Raw genomic sequence first — 16,160 nt, 5'->3', positions numbered from 1 at the left:
CCGGTTCCCCACGCAGATCTTCCCGGGTCGGAGGCGTTGACGGAGGAGTGGCGGCCGAATGGCGAACAGCGGCTGCCGCTCGCCGCGCCCTCCGTCTTGACGATGCGGAGCCGGTGGTAGCAGCACCAGAGGCCTTGGTGGCGGAGGACCGCCCACCAGCATCTAGGCGCTGCCGTGCAGTCATGACCAATTTGGCCACATCGTCCAGCCAACGTTGGGCTGGAGACTCCGGGTCATGGGCGACGGGCGGGTGACGTAGGAGCGCGCCCGCAGCTTGGAGCGCGCCCTGGGGCGTGCTGCCGTCGCCGTAGACGAGGAGGCGACGCTCCCCATCTCGCCGCCCTTCTCCACCTCCTGTGGGTGTCGAAGTCGCGGATCCTTCGGCCCTCTCGAGCGCCTTCTCCCGCCTAGGACTTTGGCGTGGAGGGGGCGGTGGAGTACGAGCTCGACGGCGTGGGTTTGGCTCCCCGTCGTCACCGCTCATACTCGGGGAGAGGTCGTGCGCCTTTGCTGGCTCGGCCATTGGGCTGAACAGGAAAAGCTTGGCGCACACGAAAGAGTGCGAGAGCTCAGAAAATCCCTCGCAGAGCCCCTACCTGGCGCGCCAGATGACGGAGCGTGGGGCTCCTCACCGGGAGACCGCGCAGGCCCCCCTTTGCCGGTTCGGCCGGGGACTCAGGGAGAGATTCTAAGCTCTCTGTATGTGGAAGGCTCGCGAGACAGGAAACACACAAGACACGGGCGATGTATACAGGTTCGGGCCGCTGAGAAGCGTAATACCCTACTCCTGTGTTTTGGGAGATCTGTGTATGAAGGAGCTACAAAGTATCAGCCAGCCTCTCCCTTGTTCTGGGTTTCTAATCTGGAAAAGTCCAGTCCCCCCTCTCAGTGGGCAAGGTCCTCCTTTTATATTTTAAGGGGATACCACATGCACCATTTCTCTCTTTTTTGTGGGGACTTACCCCCCCTTTTCATAAATGGACGGAGATTTGTATAGTTGCCGTCCGAGTCACCTTCTGATGAGACGGCCCACAACTACCTCCACTTTCGCCGGGAGCAGGTGCGACGTGGAATCGTGGCTGTCTGCTGACGACATGACTGGTATCAGACCAGTCACGTCGGTCATTCTTGTCCACCACGTGTCAGCTTAGCAATCTACATGCTCGCCCTTCTTCACACAACATCTTGCCTGTAATGGTTAGGATGAAGCCTGGCATATATCTGACCAGGACTAACGTGCCATCTCTGGGAGGTAACACGCTAGCTCCAGCTGGGGACGAGCGCCTAGAAGCCCTCGTCCTGACGGGATGGGGCGAGGCGTGCGTCAGATCGCCTGTCGCCACCTAACCCGCGATCTGACCGGTCTGTGACTGGTCACAGACCGGATAAACGAGTGCACTGCACTGCGTTACATGCGGCGTGACACGCTCAGCCAAACCGCAATAAATGTGGTTAGGTGAGCCCCACTGTGCTCACCTAACCCATACACGCGGAGCAAAAACCCACGAGGGGTCGGGGCGCCTCGGCCCTCGGGGCCGAGGGGGGTGCGGCCCGACCCCCTCGGGGGGACTAAGAGGAGGGCGAACGCATCACCCTCGGGCCCGACGTCCCTCGGGGGTACCAGGCCACGTGTGCGATTGTGTCTGCCTCAAACCTCTAGTCATGATACTCCTGATCCCATGTCACCGACATATGCCATCCTGACCTACATGTCATTGACTCATATGGGTCCTGCATGTCATTGAGATACCGATGATATATTTTAAACTTTACAAAATTATAATGGCATGGTTCCAAATTACCCTAATAATTAATGGACGTCTGTAAAATTTACAACAGAGTACTGTATATGCATGTTCCAGGCTTCCAGCCCTTCAGTTCTGCATGAGCCACAGGAAAAGTACGCAAAAAATAAAAAGAAAATGGATAAATCTTCTACACACATGGTCACTCATAGGGAAGAAAATGGTCGAAAAACAGCTCAGTCATTTTTTAACCATATTATTCTAGAAAATAGGATAAAAAGGGTCAAATCGAAAATGAAAGCGGTGTAAAAAATATCAGGAAATCAGAAATGTCACTATACGGAGGAAAAACAGAGTTATCGCCCGGAAACCGATATAAATTCTGGAAATATTAAGCTGTAAAAATAATATATTTAACTTAATATAACTATATAATATAATATGCGAAAACAAATTCAAGCTTACACTAGCTTAAATTATAAACTTTCTCCCTTCTTATGCCATGCACTCAACTTAGGATTTGATTGAGGAATTAACGAGCCTCTAAACTATGTATCAAACCACACATATTAGGGTATTTAAAAATATGGTAATTATCAATATTATAAAAAGGTAATTTCAATAGGAATATGGTAAAATACGAAAACAGTCGGTATAAGAGAAATATGTTTATGTTTCTATATCTTTTACCATTTTCATTTCGTTTTTATCGGTTACTATTTTCACAGGCTCAGTTGGCAGGAATCTAAAACCGGTCGGTCCGAAATTTCCAAGTGGAATATGGTAAAATACGAAAACAGTCGGTATAAGAGAAATATGTTTATGTTTCTATATCTTTTACCATTTTTATTTCGTTTTTATCGGTTACTATTTTCACAGGCTCAGTTGGCGGGAATCTAAAACCGGTCGGTCCGAAATTTCCAAGTGGATTCGTTTGATACTTTGATGGAGTACAACGTTTCAGATCATAGCAGTGAATTTTTTGTTACAAGCTAGAACAGGAAAAATGAGCCAGATATATAGTACCCTGTAGCTACTAATCTTCTAGATTAGGAGACTAGCACGAATGTAGTACGGAGTATATATCTGATCTGATGAGATCTCACTCTCAGAAATAGCTTAAATTAACTTTCCAGATGGAGCGCATGCATGCATGCCCACTCGATTGACGGGCTTTGGACGCGTGATCGATCGGCTGTCGCGTAACGATCGGCGAAGGGCGAAGGCACACGTACTCGACGTGTGCAAAAACGCACAGCGAAAGGCTCCACTGCACTACACTAGCAGTCTAGCACACATATCTTGATGATCAGAATCCACTGTCCTGTATGTACGTGTCGGATCGCTCATTAGCTTGATGGGTCCCTGTCCAACTTGTAACGCAGGAGCAAGGAGAGGTTTCTTCCCAACAGAAAAAGAGAAGAGGATGAGATTGACAAGAACAAAAAGCGCACGCCTAAAGTTATTAAGTTATCAATATCCCGGAGCGAACACAACGAATTTGTTGGTTCTTTATGGAAGAATGTATCAAGATTGTTGTTGAACTGGCGTTGCTTTTTTTTTTTCCTTCGTTTGCATTCCAGATGACATTTTCTGATGAAGAAAGAACATTAATTGGTGGGACCACCTATATATTTGTCGATAAATTTTCTACTAAAAATTTGACAGATGTAATTATAGTATAATCGTAGTATAATTACACTATAACTTGTATGTAATTACACTGTAACTTGCATGTAACTACAGTGTAACTTGTATGTAAGTTTCACGTAATTTTGATCGTTAGATCTATTTACAAGATTTGTTCTAGTGAGGAAGAAAAATAATCACAGCACACACATATGTGAAAGGATTTGTTCCCACGACCTCTATTTTACTGAAATAACATGTTACCGAGAGATTTTTGAAAGTTACATAATTACACTACGATTATACTGTAATTACATTTGATAAATTTTTGGAGGAAAATTTGTCGACAAATATACAACAAATTCGTTAATTGGTTGTTTTCTGGGGTGTGATCGTATTGTCGTAACTGGGCCTTTATCACGAGATCTGAGCAGGCCCGCACTATGAAAAGCTCCTTTCGGCCTTTTTCATTCAGGAATCAGGATGAATGATTGGGCTAGGCCCGAACACGTACACTCCCTTTGCCAAAACACACACCTGTCATTTTCTCACCTGACCTCGCCTTGTTCACGAATCCGTCACCAGTATAACACTCGGCGTCTGGGCCTAGCTAGATTGTTGCATCGGACACGACTGCCAGGCTTGTTAACTTGGGCGCTCGATCGATCATATGGCGCAGATTCACGCCTGCACGCTAGTCGCTCGACGGAATCTGGATCAGCCGCCGTCGTCTACGACAATGCTGCGGTCGACATCTCCAACAAGACCGCGCCCCACTTCCCTCCAGTTCCGGTTCGTGCCGACGTCGCCGTCGCGCATTGAAGGAGGCAGGCGCACGGATCCAAAACCCATGTGACCCCCCCCGCGCGTACACCATATCGGGCGACGGGCGCGGCAGTTGCCGCGATCGAGTCTCTCCGCCGCGTGGTCCACAGGCCCAGGCATCATAGGGGACTCGCGCCAGTCGCGCGCCCGCGGCCTCACCACCCGGCAGAACACCCACGGTACGGCACGTCCCACGCGCTCCTCCCATGCGGCCAGCCGGCCACACCAACCCGCCGGCAACCCCCCACCCTGCCGCGCGGCCCCCGCGGGCGCCGTACGCGCGGGGCTCAGTCGTCGATCGCTGGTTCGCGGCCGGCCGGGGCGCGCGGGCGTCTCGGTCTCGATCGACTCGCGGTGCATGAGGGGTTTTGTCAACGCGCCGCGCGCCCTTGCGCTAGCTGAGCGAGAGCCCTGTCGTGCTCGCGTATTGTCTCTGTTGATTGGGTTTCAAGGAAGGGATTATGAGGTGAGGTGCACATCAGCTGCATGCTGGCATCATGCATCGCATGGTCCCCGGGCCGGCCGGCCGGCCGGCCTGGTAAACCATGTACAGTTTGCACCGAGATGGAGTACGTTCGTACGTTGTACGTACTACCTATCACAAGTTTACACCTCTCAACTTTTCCGAAGAGGGGATGTGCATGGTTTGTTACTTACTTTGTCATGCCTAGGCTTTGGACACTGCATAGATCTCTCACCCTTGATTGATCAGCCATTGCCTATATAAGCTTGCTGGCTGTTGTCGCGGTAGTCCGGTAGATTTATAAGTACGTAGTAATGAGTACTAACTGGTCCAAACACGTACGGGTAAGCACGTTCATTAATCGATCTGTACCAGCTGGTAAGTCCATTATTCAGATCGAAAGTGTAACTGTCGGCGTAGGATATTGAACAGGGATCAAAGTATACTTCAGTGCTCCAGGCTCAATATATTACGCCTTTCAAATTGTGATAAATTTTTGGTAATAAGTACATACATATGCAGAGCATATACTATTATATTGATCACGGTGTCTTGGTACCATCCAGCAAGTCCTCTGCTCCCAGCCAGATATATTGAATACACGGTTGAGGAAACATGGTAGTGTTTTGTTATTTTCCGTGACTATTTCTGAGGCGACTTTGGAGTTTGGACACAAGCATGGTTCATTCCTAATTCTGCCATCACTAACCTTAGTTTTTTTTTGGCAATAAATAATAAAATAACTGAGAAGAGCCTATATATGATGCATTGGATAGAACTGGTTTGTCGGAATTGCACGTAATATTCGTCCATCCTCCATATCCCACTTTGTCGTTCCATCACAAGGCTAACGGTTGCTTTCTCATGCACTGCACCTGTACCTGCGTGCATGCAGCTCATCCTCCATGCCTACTGTTCCCAGTACGTACAAACGCTTAATTCTCAGTCTGTTGGACAAGGCCCTGGTCCATGCACGAATGCCAGCGTATTGCCCTTGTTTGTTTGTTCCAACCAATCCATCCATCCATCCTTGTACAGCGACTGTCCTATCAATGTAAGGTTGTTCAAGTCTACTAGCCCTTGGCCCTTGCCAATCGCCATGATCCTGGCCTGCATGCATTACTGCATTGCCTGCTCATTTTCTCCCCTGCACAGAGCAATTAATTGCAATAGTCCATGTTATGATTGCTGATACTACTCTCCTCTGCGTGTGTGGCTGATGCTTACTAGTAGCTCAAACGGAAGAGTGTGGCTTAAGCAACTCTAACAGTTTAGGTAGCGGGTCTGTCCCAGCTAAATCATTGCCGTGATCCCCACAGAGGGCTGGATCACCTCTGAGGTAAAATTTGCAGCCTGTAACTCTTGTGAAAGCATCTTCAGAAAATCACATAAAACAGGGGAAGAAAAAGAGAGAATGCAGTGGATCAATAATCCCCAAAGCCTAATCTAATAGGTATCTGAACTGTTGCTGCCTAAGAAACATAGTACTCCCTCCGTTTCACAATGTAAGTTATTCTAGTATATCCCACATTCCTATTGATGTTAATGAAATGCTAGAATGATTTATATTGTGAAACGGAGGAATACTTCGCAGACAAAATGTTATTTATGCGGCAATGAAATGAAGACGGCTGTTAAACTTTTATGTTTTACTAGTACTATATAAGTTACTTTCAGACAAGAACATGCATGTTAGCTCATGTAAAACTGTATATGTACAGCATTAACGTTACATGAATAGAAGTAGCTAGACATCAACGATCGCTGAATATGAGATCGTCTGAAAGTACAAACCACCTGAGTACCTGACCCAATGTGTATGCATATCAAAAAGACAATTCAGCCGGTGACGAACAGCGTCAGTTCCATGTGTACTCTTTGGCCGATTAATGAAGTAACGTGATACATTGCTCTAACTTTTACAGTGTGGGGGCACGCTGCAAGCATTCAGTTCAGTATATACTGCAGTATCTCGTCCTTTGTGGATTCTCCCCGGAACAGAACATTCTATAGTTACTCTTTTTTTTTCCTGCTCTGTACAAGCACTTCCTGTTTGATCTGCTGATCCATGGTTGACTTGTTATCAGTGCTTAATTACCTCACAGTTACAGCATCTACGAGTTGTGATCTAGCGACAAATTCAAAATGTTTTCACTTTATTACAGAAGGGTATATATCGTGTTATCAGGCCGTGAACTTAGAATGCTGTCAGGACTCAGGACTTGGCACCTGCATGAGTGGAGTGCATGTATCTGGCGATCTGCCACTCACAAGACTTGCCGTTTGGCCTTGCACGTTTGTTTGGATTGCGAATTTGCGATTCCTCATCTTTTTCTTTGACACAAACAAAGCCGATAATTTCGCGCGGACCAATCAGGACACTAACGCTTTCCTTTTATTGTTTTTGGCTATTTGTCATTCGCATGATTTTATTTTAAGTTCTCAATCCACTTTAGCACAATGATTAGCCTAAACTCACGAATAACTACACCTCCAATATAATTTTTGGAGGAAAGTTTACTCTTGTTCAACGATTTGCCATCGACTTTGTCTCTTTTTTTTTAAATATGTCATTGACTTTGTCTTTTTACGTCAATAGTATGCTGTTGGGGTGAATATTTTTTTTAAAAAAATACCAAAATTGCCTTTAAGGCTGTCGGAGAATGAACTCCTCCACCAGGGAACCGTGAAGCCCCCCTTTGTGAGTTCGGCCGGGGGCAGTGGGTGAGATTCGAGGGCTTGGTGAGCGGAGCTGTGTGATCTTGAGGGGGTTAGGCCCCTCCAAGATGATGAGACAAAAGAGATTTATACAGGTTCGGGCCACTGAGAAGCGTAATACCCTACTCCTGTGTATGATTGATTGAATGTAGAACACAAGTGTTTGGGGTTGTGAGACCCAAGCGCCAGTTCGCTCGGAAGTCCCCCCTCCATCACTAGGCCTGGACCTCCTTTTATACCTCAAGGGGTTACCACATGGGCCCAACAATCTAACCTAGCTCCGGTGGAGAAGTATTATAATCTTTGCATTAAATGCATGTCTTGTCTCTTGACTTGGAAAGCCAAGCACATGTCATCTTGATGATGGGACCTGTCAAATCTTGCCGCCTGACACGGGGGGTGCCCCTGTCAGTCACCATTTAATGGGTGAAGACTTCTGGACTCCTATTACATCGGGAAACAGGAGCCTTGCTTTGACCAGAGCGGGAGGACCGACTCCGGCTGGGATAAGAGGATGAGAACCTCTCACCATCACTATTTGATGGGACATGTCAGGCTACACGCCGCCTGACACACGAGCAGCGCACAGGCGCACTAGCCAGTCCCATCGGTCATTCGACCGGTCACAGACCGGCTGAGTGCACTGCGTGGCGCGACCGCTCGGGACGCCATAAATGCGGGTAGGTGGGCACCTGGAGGCGGACACCTAACCCACCGTACGTGGTGACCTAGAGAGGGGGTCGGGGGAGCCCGACCCTTAGTCACGGGAGGGGGGCGGTCGCCGCCCGACCTCGGGCCCGATCCCCCCTCGGGGGGGGGGGGAGCCACGTGGCGCCTGGGGCGGCCTTCTCCCTCTAGTCTCGGCCAGGGAGTGGCCGCCGCCCTACCTCGGGCCCGACCCCCCTCGGGGGAGGGCCACGTGGCATTGGAGGGCAGCCTGCTCCATCTAGTCTCTGGGAAGGACTGGCCGCCGTCCTACCTCGGGCCTAACTCCCCTCGGGGGAGGGCCACGTGGCATCGGGGGGCAGCCTCCTCCGACTAGTCTTTGGGGAAGAGTAGCCGCCACCCCACCTCAGGCCTGACTCCCCTCGAGGGAGGGCCACGTGGCATCGGGGGGCAGCCTCCTCCCTCTAAACCTGATACCCCCGGGCCCATATCACCGACAGTAGCCCCCGGCGTTAGCCCTGACCAAAACCTTCCCCAGGTGGTCAGGGTTGACGCCACTTTCCTAGTCTGATGATATGTGTGGCCCGATCTCTTATTCTTTCTTTGCTGGCACTAGGACCCATGCGCCTTTTTCGCCCCAGCCTGAGGGCGACTCGCTAGCCCATACCTTAGGCTGTGAACTTATTTTCTGTATATATTCAGCAAACGTTGTTAGATTCTCTCGGGCCCGTGACCTTACGCCGTGTACCTCGCTTGCCCCTGCCATTTGTTAACCTCTATTCATGTTCTACTTCATCTATTCAAACGATTATTTTCACGAGTGTGAGGGCTGAACTTTCCATAGCCAGCAATCTTCACCCGCGATTAAATTAAGTTGGGCGCCATAGCCAGCCGGCGGGGCCAAAGCCAGCCGCTACGGAAGGGCTAGCACAGGGGGCCCCGGGCGTCGACGGTACCCAGAGCTCGACGCAGGGTTAGGATAGAGCTAGGAATCATAGCCCCCGCACTTTAAGTAAAGAATCATTTGAATGGATGAAGCGAATACAAACTTTTTGTACCAAGGGAGGCAAGCCGGCGCGTGACACATAGGTACCGTGGGACCGCGAGGAAGAGATGGATGAGAGATAAATATAAGCAACAATAATTTTATGCAAATGATTATCTTCGCGCGAGTGTGAGGACTGAACTTTCTATAGCCAGCAATCTTCGCCTGCGATCAAGCGAAGCTGAGCGTCGTAACCAGCCGACAGGGCCAAAGCCAGCCGCTACGGAAGAGCTAGCACAGGGGGTCCCGGGCGTCGACGGTACCCAGAGCTCGACGCAGGGCTAGGATAGAGCTAGGAATCGTAGCCCTCACACTTATAGTAAAGAATTGCTTGTATGAATGAAGCAAACACAAACCTTTAGCTCGAAGAGGCCCCCCCACCATGGGTTCCGAACCATCATGGGAAGCCTGTGACCACTTAGCAAACGAGGTCAGGTTCCCACGAGCCCGTGTCCCCACGCTACACATTCTGTTTGCTCTTTCCTTTCGGTGGCCTCCTTCCAATCTCTTTTCCTTCTACATGGACGATTACTTTCGCATGACTGTGAGAGCCGAAAACTCTAGAGCCAGCAATCCCCGTCTACAGTTGAGCCAGGCCGGGTACCGTAGCCAGCCGGCGGGACCAAAGCCAGCCGCTACGGAAGAGCCAGCACAGGGGGTCCCGGGCGTCGACGGCACCCGGGGCTCAACTTAAGGCTAGGATAAGGCTAGAAAACTTAGCCCCCACACTTAGCAAATAATCGTTCATGTAGATGGGAGAGAGGTTGGGCTCTTACCACCGAGGGAGCAAACAAATGCGCAACACGCGGGTGTCGCAGGGCCATGAGAATAGAATGGGGGGAAATAAATATAAGATTTCAAGCTAATGAATTGAAAAATTGAAAATACTTGAAGCTTAAAAGGACGATCAGTTGAGCCGGGCCGGGCACCGTAGTCAGCTGGTGGGACCAAAGCCAGCCGCTACAGAAAAGCCATCACAGGGGGTCCCGGGCTTCGACGGCACCCGGAGCTCAAAACTGCAAGAGTCCTCCCAGGCTCATGGGCCAACCCCGCGCTTGGCCCTTGAGGGCCATGAGAAGACGTTCGCCATGACCCGGTCGCCATCCCCCGCCGCCTCTATGATCGCTGTGCAGAACTAGAGGGACTTGGAGGGGTCGGCGCCATCGTCGTACTTCTCGGTGAGGCAGGGCTGGAGCTTTGGGGGGCCCTTGGACATTCCGAAGACTCGCCACAAAGACCTAGTAGCCAAGCTTACCTGGTGGGGATGTGGAGGGCCTTGCCCCCTGCCTAGGGTGGCGCGACACTCCTGAGGATGCTGCACCTTCCCCCGTAGCGGCGGCGCGACACTCACCACGCCGGCGCTCGAAAGAACCTCAAAAATCACGAACGCGCCCCCTACCTGGCGCGCCAGATGTCAAAGAATGAACTCCTCCACCAGGGAACCGTGAGGCCCCCTTTGTGAGTTCGGCCGGGGGCAACGGGTGATATTCGAGGGCTTGGTGAGCGGAGCTGTGTGATCTTGAGGGGGTTAGGCCCCTCCAAGACGATGAGACAAAAGAGGTTTATACAGGTTCGGGCCACTGAGAAGTGCATTACCCTACTCTTGTGCATGATTGATTGAATGTAGAACACAAGTGCTTGGGGTTGCGAGACCCAAGCGCCAGTTCGCTCGGAAGTCCCCCCTCCATCACTAGGCCTGGACCTCCTTTTATACCTCAAGGGGTTACCACATGGGCCCAACAACCTAACCTAGCTCTGGTGGAGAAGTATTATAATCTTTGCATTAAATGCATGTCTTGTCTCTTGACTTGGGAAGCCAAGCACACGTCGTCTTGATGATGGGGCCTGTCAAATCTTACCGCCTAACACGGGGGGTGCCCCTATTAGTCACCATTTAATGGGTGAAGACTTCTGGGCTCCTATTACACCGGGAAACGGGAGCCTTACTTTGACCAGAGCAGGAGGACCGACTCCGGCTGGGATAAGAGGATGAGAACCTCTCACCATCACTATTTGATGGGACATGTCAGGTTGCACGCCGCCTGACACACAAGCAGCGCACAGGCGCACTAGCCAGTCCCATCGGTCATTCGACCGGTCACAGACCGGTTGAGTGCACTGCACGCCGCATTAAATGCGGCGTGGCGCGACTGCTCGGGACGCCATAAATGCGGGTAGGTGGGTACCTGGAGGCGGACACCTAACCCACCGTATGTGGTGACCTAGAGAGGGGGTCGGGGGAGCCCGACCCCTAGTCACGGGAGGGGGGCGGTCGCCGCCCGACCTCGGGCCCGATCCCCCCTCGGGGGGGGAGCCACGTGGCGCCTGGGGCGGCCTTCTCCCTCTAGTCTCGGCCAGGGAGTGGCCGCTGCCCTACCTCGGGCCCGACCCCCCTCGGGGGAGGGCCACGTGGCATTGGAGGGCAGCCTGCTCCATCCAGTCTCTGGGAAGGAGTGGCCGCCGTCTTACCTCGGGCCTGACTCCCCTCGGGGGAGGGCCACGTGGCATCGGGGGGCAGCCTCCTCCGACTAGTCTTTGAGGGAAGGAGTGGCCGCCACCCCACCTCGGGCCTGACTCCCCTCGGAGGAGGGCTACGTGGCATCGGGGGGCAGCCTCCTCCCTCTAAACCTGATACCCCCGGGCCCATATCACCGACAAAGGCATAACAATTAATTGATATAGTAGAAGTTTCCAAAAAACATGAAATTTTTTTATGTAGCCTCCTTACATAATATAGAAGTGTGTATATTTCAAGATTTTTATTTCGCGTGTATTATTATTTTTGGAAATATAATTTATAATTTATGTACTAATAGAATACTCTTGTGTTAATGTCCTTTCACATAAATCATCATCCATATGCTTTATAATTCTTTTTTATGGGGTTACCTCTTTCATATATATGCTACATAATAATTTAAAAAAACAAGAAAGAAAATCTTAAAATATACACACACACTTCTATATCTTAAAATATACACACACAAAATTTTATTTTTTTTTAAAAAAATAACTACTAGTGGGTCAATCAAGTGTCAACCCTTATATGACTTGAAGGGTATTTTAGTCATTTCCTTAAAAGTATCTACTCAATGATACATTGTAATTTTTTTGACAAAGTCAATGGTGTATTATAAATGGAGGTAAAGTATATGACAAATCGTTGAATTAGAGTAAACTTAGTGGTATGGAATAAATTCTCTTAAAAAATATGTAACTTTAATCTTATTTGTTTTCCATTTAATAGATTAATCTAGATGCATTGTTACGTTTACCTGAGAAACTCTTTTTATTCCTTAATGGGATATCCCTTATTTTTGTATGACAGTCAAATAGTAGTAGTTATTAACAAATTTTTAAAATCGAATGACAGATCAATATGAGATATGTTGTTCCATAAACACATAAATTCAAATTCAACATATAAAATTAGAGCTCCTCATTACTTTTGTCAGAGCGAGCTCATCTTGTTGCAGCTATCTCATCAGCTGGATCGCTTTCTCGCGCAAGCAAGTCAAATTTGTGGTTGATGGTCCGTGTTCCCCCTTAATTGCGTATGATTAGGGCCAAGGAACGCTCATGCATGCCACCGGGCCCGTACGACGTACCTCAACGAGCCACATGGGTGATCAGCACCGCGCAAGTCGACCGGTACGTACGTCCATCAAATAAACGTTGTACACGTCCGGCCGGAGTCGGAATGTACTCACTGTCGCCATCAAAAACCACTCCGACCAGCTAGCTGCCCTACACGACAGATCGCGATCGAGAGAGGCTGGGCCACGCAGAGAGACATCGGATGGTACGAGGCAGTACCAGTAGTAGTAGGCGGCGATGGCATGGCAGGCATGTCACCGTGCAAGACTCGGTCGAGCGTGCGCCGTGCCGTACGTCGCAGAGGCGCCGTGCGGGTGGCGGGGGGAGGGGGGCGGATGGAGGGCGGCAGAGTACACACCACCAGGCACACCAGTGCGCGCTTGTCCGGCCGTGTGTCTTGGCGAGGTATGATTGGGCGAGGGACCGGCCACCGACCTGTCAAAACGTCAATCTGTCATCATCTCGCTGTTGTCTGTGTAGCCTGCAGTAGCCCTGTACTGTACTGTTGTCTATACGTACTTTGGACCACCTTGCATGCATGGGCGCCGTTGTTAGTTCGATGGATCAGGGGAAACAAACATAAATAGGACCCGGTTTTGCTGTGGAGTCCCCGAGCACAAAACAATCGTCATCATCAAAGAAAAGAAGATACCCAATTAATAAACCATTCCTTGAATAGATATGCCTACTAAGTGTTTTCTTTTCAAATATAACAATCTACTATAGGATTAGACACACCCTAATACAATAAATTTATACTAAGGATACTTCTCATCCTATACTTTTTTTCGCGAGCACACTTCTCATCCTATACCATATTGCTATATTGTAGAACACAGGAAGTACAACTTAAGCAGTCGTATCACAAGATTCGAATGTGGATACCATCCTTGAGGGAATATCCTCCCGTTTTGTGCATGCCACTCATAATTTATTTAAAAAGTTGAAAAATGGTAAGGTAGATCAATATGAGATATATCACTTTACAAATATGTAAGTTCAAAAATAACTTATACAATATAAAATTGTGTTTCTATTTGTATACTCCCTCCGTTCTAAAATATAAGGCACAATCACCTTAACCCAAATACCAATAAATAATTATTATCGTCTTGTAGTTTGGATCATCCTAATAAATATAATGCATGCATCCAATAGGATTATGTAACATGAGAGTGGATGATTTTAAAAAATAATAATTTAATGGAGAAGATGTCATGGTTAATTGCATGCTTACATGCATGCCTACATGCATACCTTATATATTATAGAATCTCTAAAAAAGTGGTTGTGCCTTATATTATGGAATGGAGGGAGTATGTTGAATTTAAATTTGTATGTTTGTGGAGTGTTATATTTTATATATTGATCTACCAAACATTTTTCAATTTGTTATCACTATTTTGATGACATAAAAAACAAGGAGATATCAGCTTAGAGGATGAAAACACTTTCTCATGATTCGACTAAAGACACATATCCATATGAGTATCATAAACAATATTGTAATTATGGAGAGATTCAAATTGATCTGATGCTTTATTTATTCTAAAATATAAAATTTGTATGTTTTTCAAAATGTATCGAGACACTTTATCGAACCAATTCGGCTAGCCAGCTTTCCCTCAGGGTAAAAAAGAACAATAATTCGGCTAGCTATGAGGCCCTGTTGTAGCAGGCTGGGCACCGCCATGCCACGCATCACTATGCACCAACTAACCGTGGAAAGAATCATCGAAATTCTTTCGACGTGCATGGAGCGATAAAATGCGGGAACCATTGGGTTGTCTGCTTGCACCTATCAGTTCTCGTACTGTAAGCTGGACGTAGATTTTTTTATTTATTTTTACTACTGTCATTTCTCAGTAGAACTGTCATTTAATTTAGACGTGAATGCCTCCTTTGATTAATAGGAATTTCATAGGAAAAATATAGGATTTAGGATTAGGCACTGTAGCAGCCTTTGATTCATAGGATTAGGGCATAGGAAAGTTAGAGGAAATTTTCCTTTGGAACTCATTTCACATGGAAAACATAGGAAAGAAAACATCCACCCTAACCTCTTTTTTCCATCATGTGTGCGTAGGATCGAGGTAAATGACAGACATATGCATCATTGTTGTTCTTTTAGAAGAAAATATATATTGCGATATTGTGGATAAGGCCAAAGTGACATGTATTAATACACTTCCTGACACTCTCTTTCCTGTGAAATTCCTGACACTCTCTTTCCTGTGAAATTCCTGACACTCTCTTTCCTGTGAAATTCCTATACCCATTCAAAGGGCTAGTAACATAACTTTCCTATGTTTTGCAATCCTCTGTTTTTACGGTTCCATTCCTACAAAAATCCTACGTTTTTTCTATTCCTCTGTTTTTTCATTCCTGTGATTCAAAGGGGCCCGAAACGGTGGAAGCAACGTCCTTCGATCAGGAGCACATTGGTTGTGGCATCATTATGCGATGACATGACACGACTACTGTAGCAACTTAAGAGAGACTATACTGCACACAATCTCGGCTTGTTAGGGGTACGTAATCAGTTGGGAGCTCCCTAATCTCTTTCTTAAACCCCAAACTAAATTACATATTCACACTGCATACAGGTCGGCCCGATTCTATGCGTCGCAAACTCGCATGCACATGTGCAAGTAACCCGGGCGCGCGTATCCCAAGTCCCAAAGCGCGCCAACCCGCTATGCAGCTGGATCTGGTTGCAAAAATTAACTTGCGATCGAGCGGGTGCGCGCGCGCGCGCGTCGTGGTCCGGTGGCCGTGATGCGCGGTTGCGTCGCGAGAGCCTAACCGCGTGTGAGGAAATCGCGGTTCCCACAGCGTACCCGTCGAACGACGGTACGCCGCACGCGACGCATCGATCGAGAGGGGAGTGTATAACAAAATGGGCGTGAACGATCCCGAGGGATTTGCGTCCCTCGCACCCCACCCCCGGCACCGCGGGGGGGCCTGGGGTTTGCACGTGGCTGGCCAGTGGGGCTCTCCCCCCGCTACCGCGAGCTCGCGCGCGTCACGGCACACGGCCTCTCTTCCCGGCTATGTACGGCGCTAGGAGCAGCCGAGCAGCCGGCCGTGCGCGCGCGCCCACCGCAAGGGGCGTGCCGCCAGCCCGTGCCATCGATCACTTGGGCGCAACGGCTCCGTGTTGCACCGACCACGCTAATAATTGGCTCGCAGTATAGTCATGCACCTTATATTCTTATTATTCTATCAACTGGAATTGTGGACTGAATTACTACTAGCTAAGTACTTTTTTCTAAAGCAAAGTACAAATATTTACGCTCATACGCTTACACTCACCCCTATAAACGCACACACATACACCCTATCCCTATAAGTACCTGAGATACTTATCGTGACGTCGTGAATCTCTCAATTTCTTTAAAACACTTCAACCATCCCACTCACTAAGCCGCAGTCAAACTTGACACAGTCTTCAAAACTAATATTTGGTTTT

Source organism: Oryza sativa, chromosome 1 (genome assembly GCF_034140825.1).
Source record: "Oryza sativa Japonica Group chromosome 1, ASM3414082v1".
Taxonomy (NCBI): domain Eukaryota; kingdom Viridiplantae; phylum Streptophyta; class Magnoliopsida; order Poales; family Poaceae; genus Oryza; species Oryza sativa.
Note: the sequence above shows the minus strand (reverse complement) of the source record.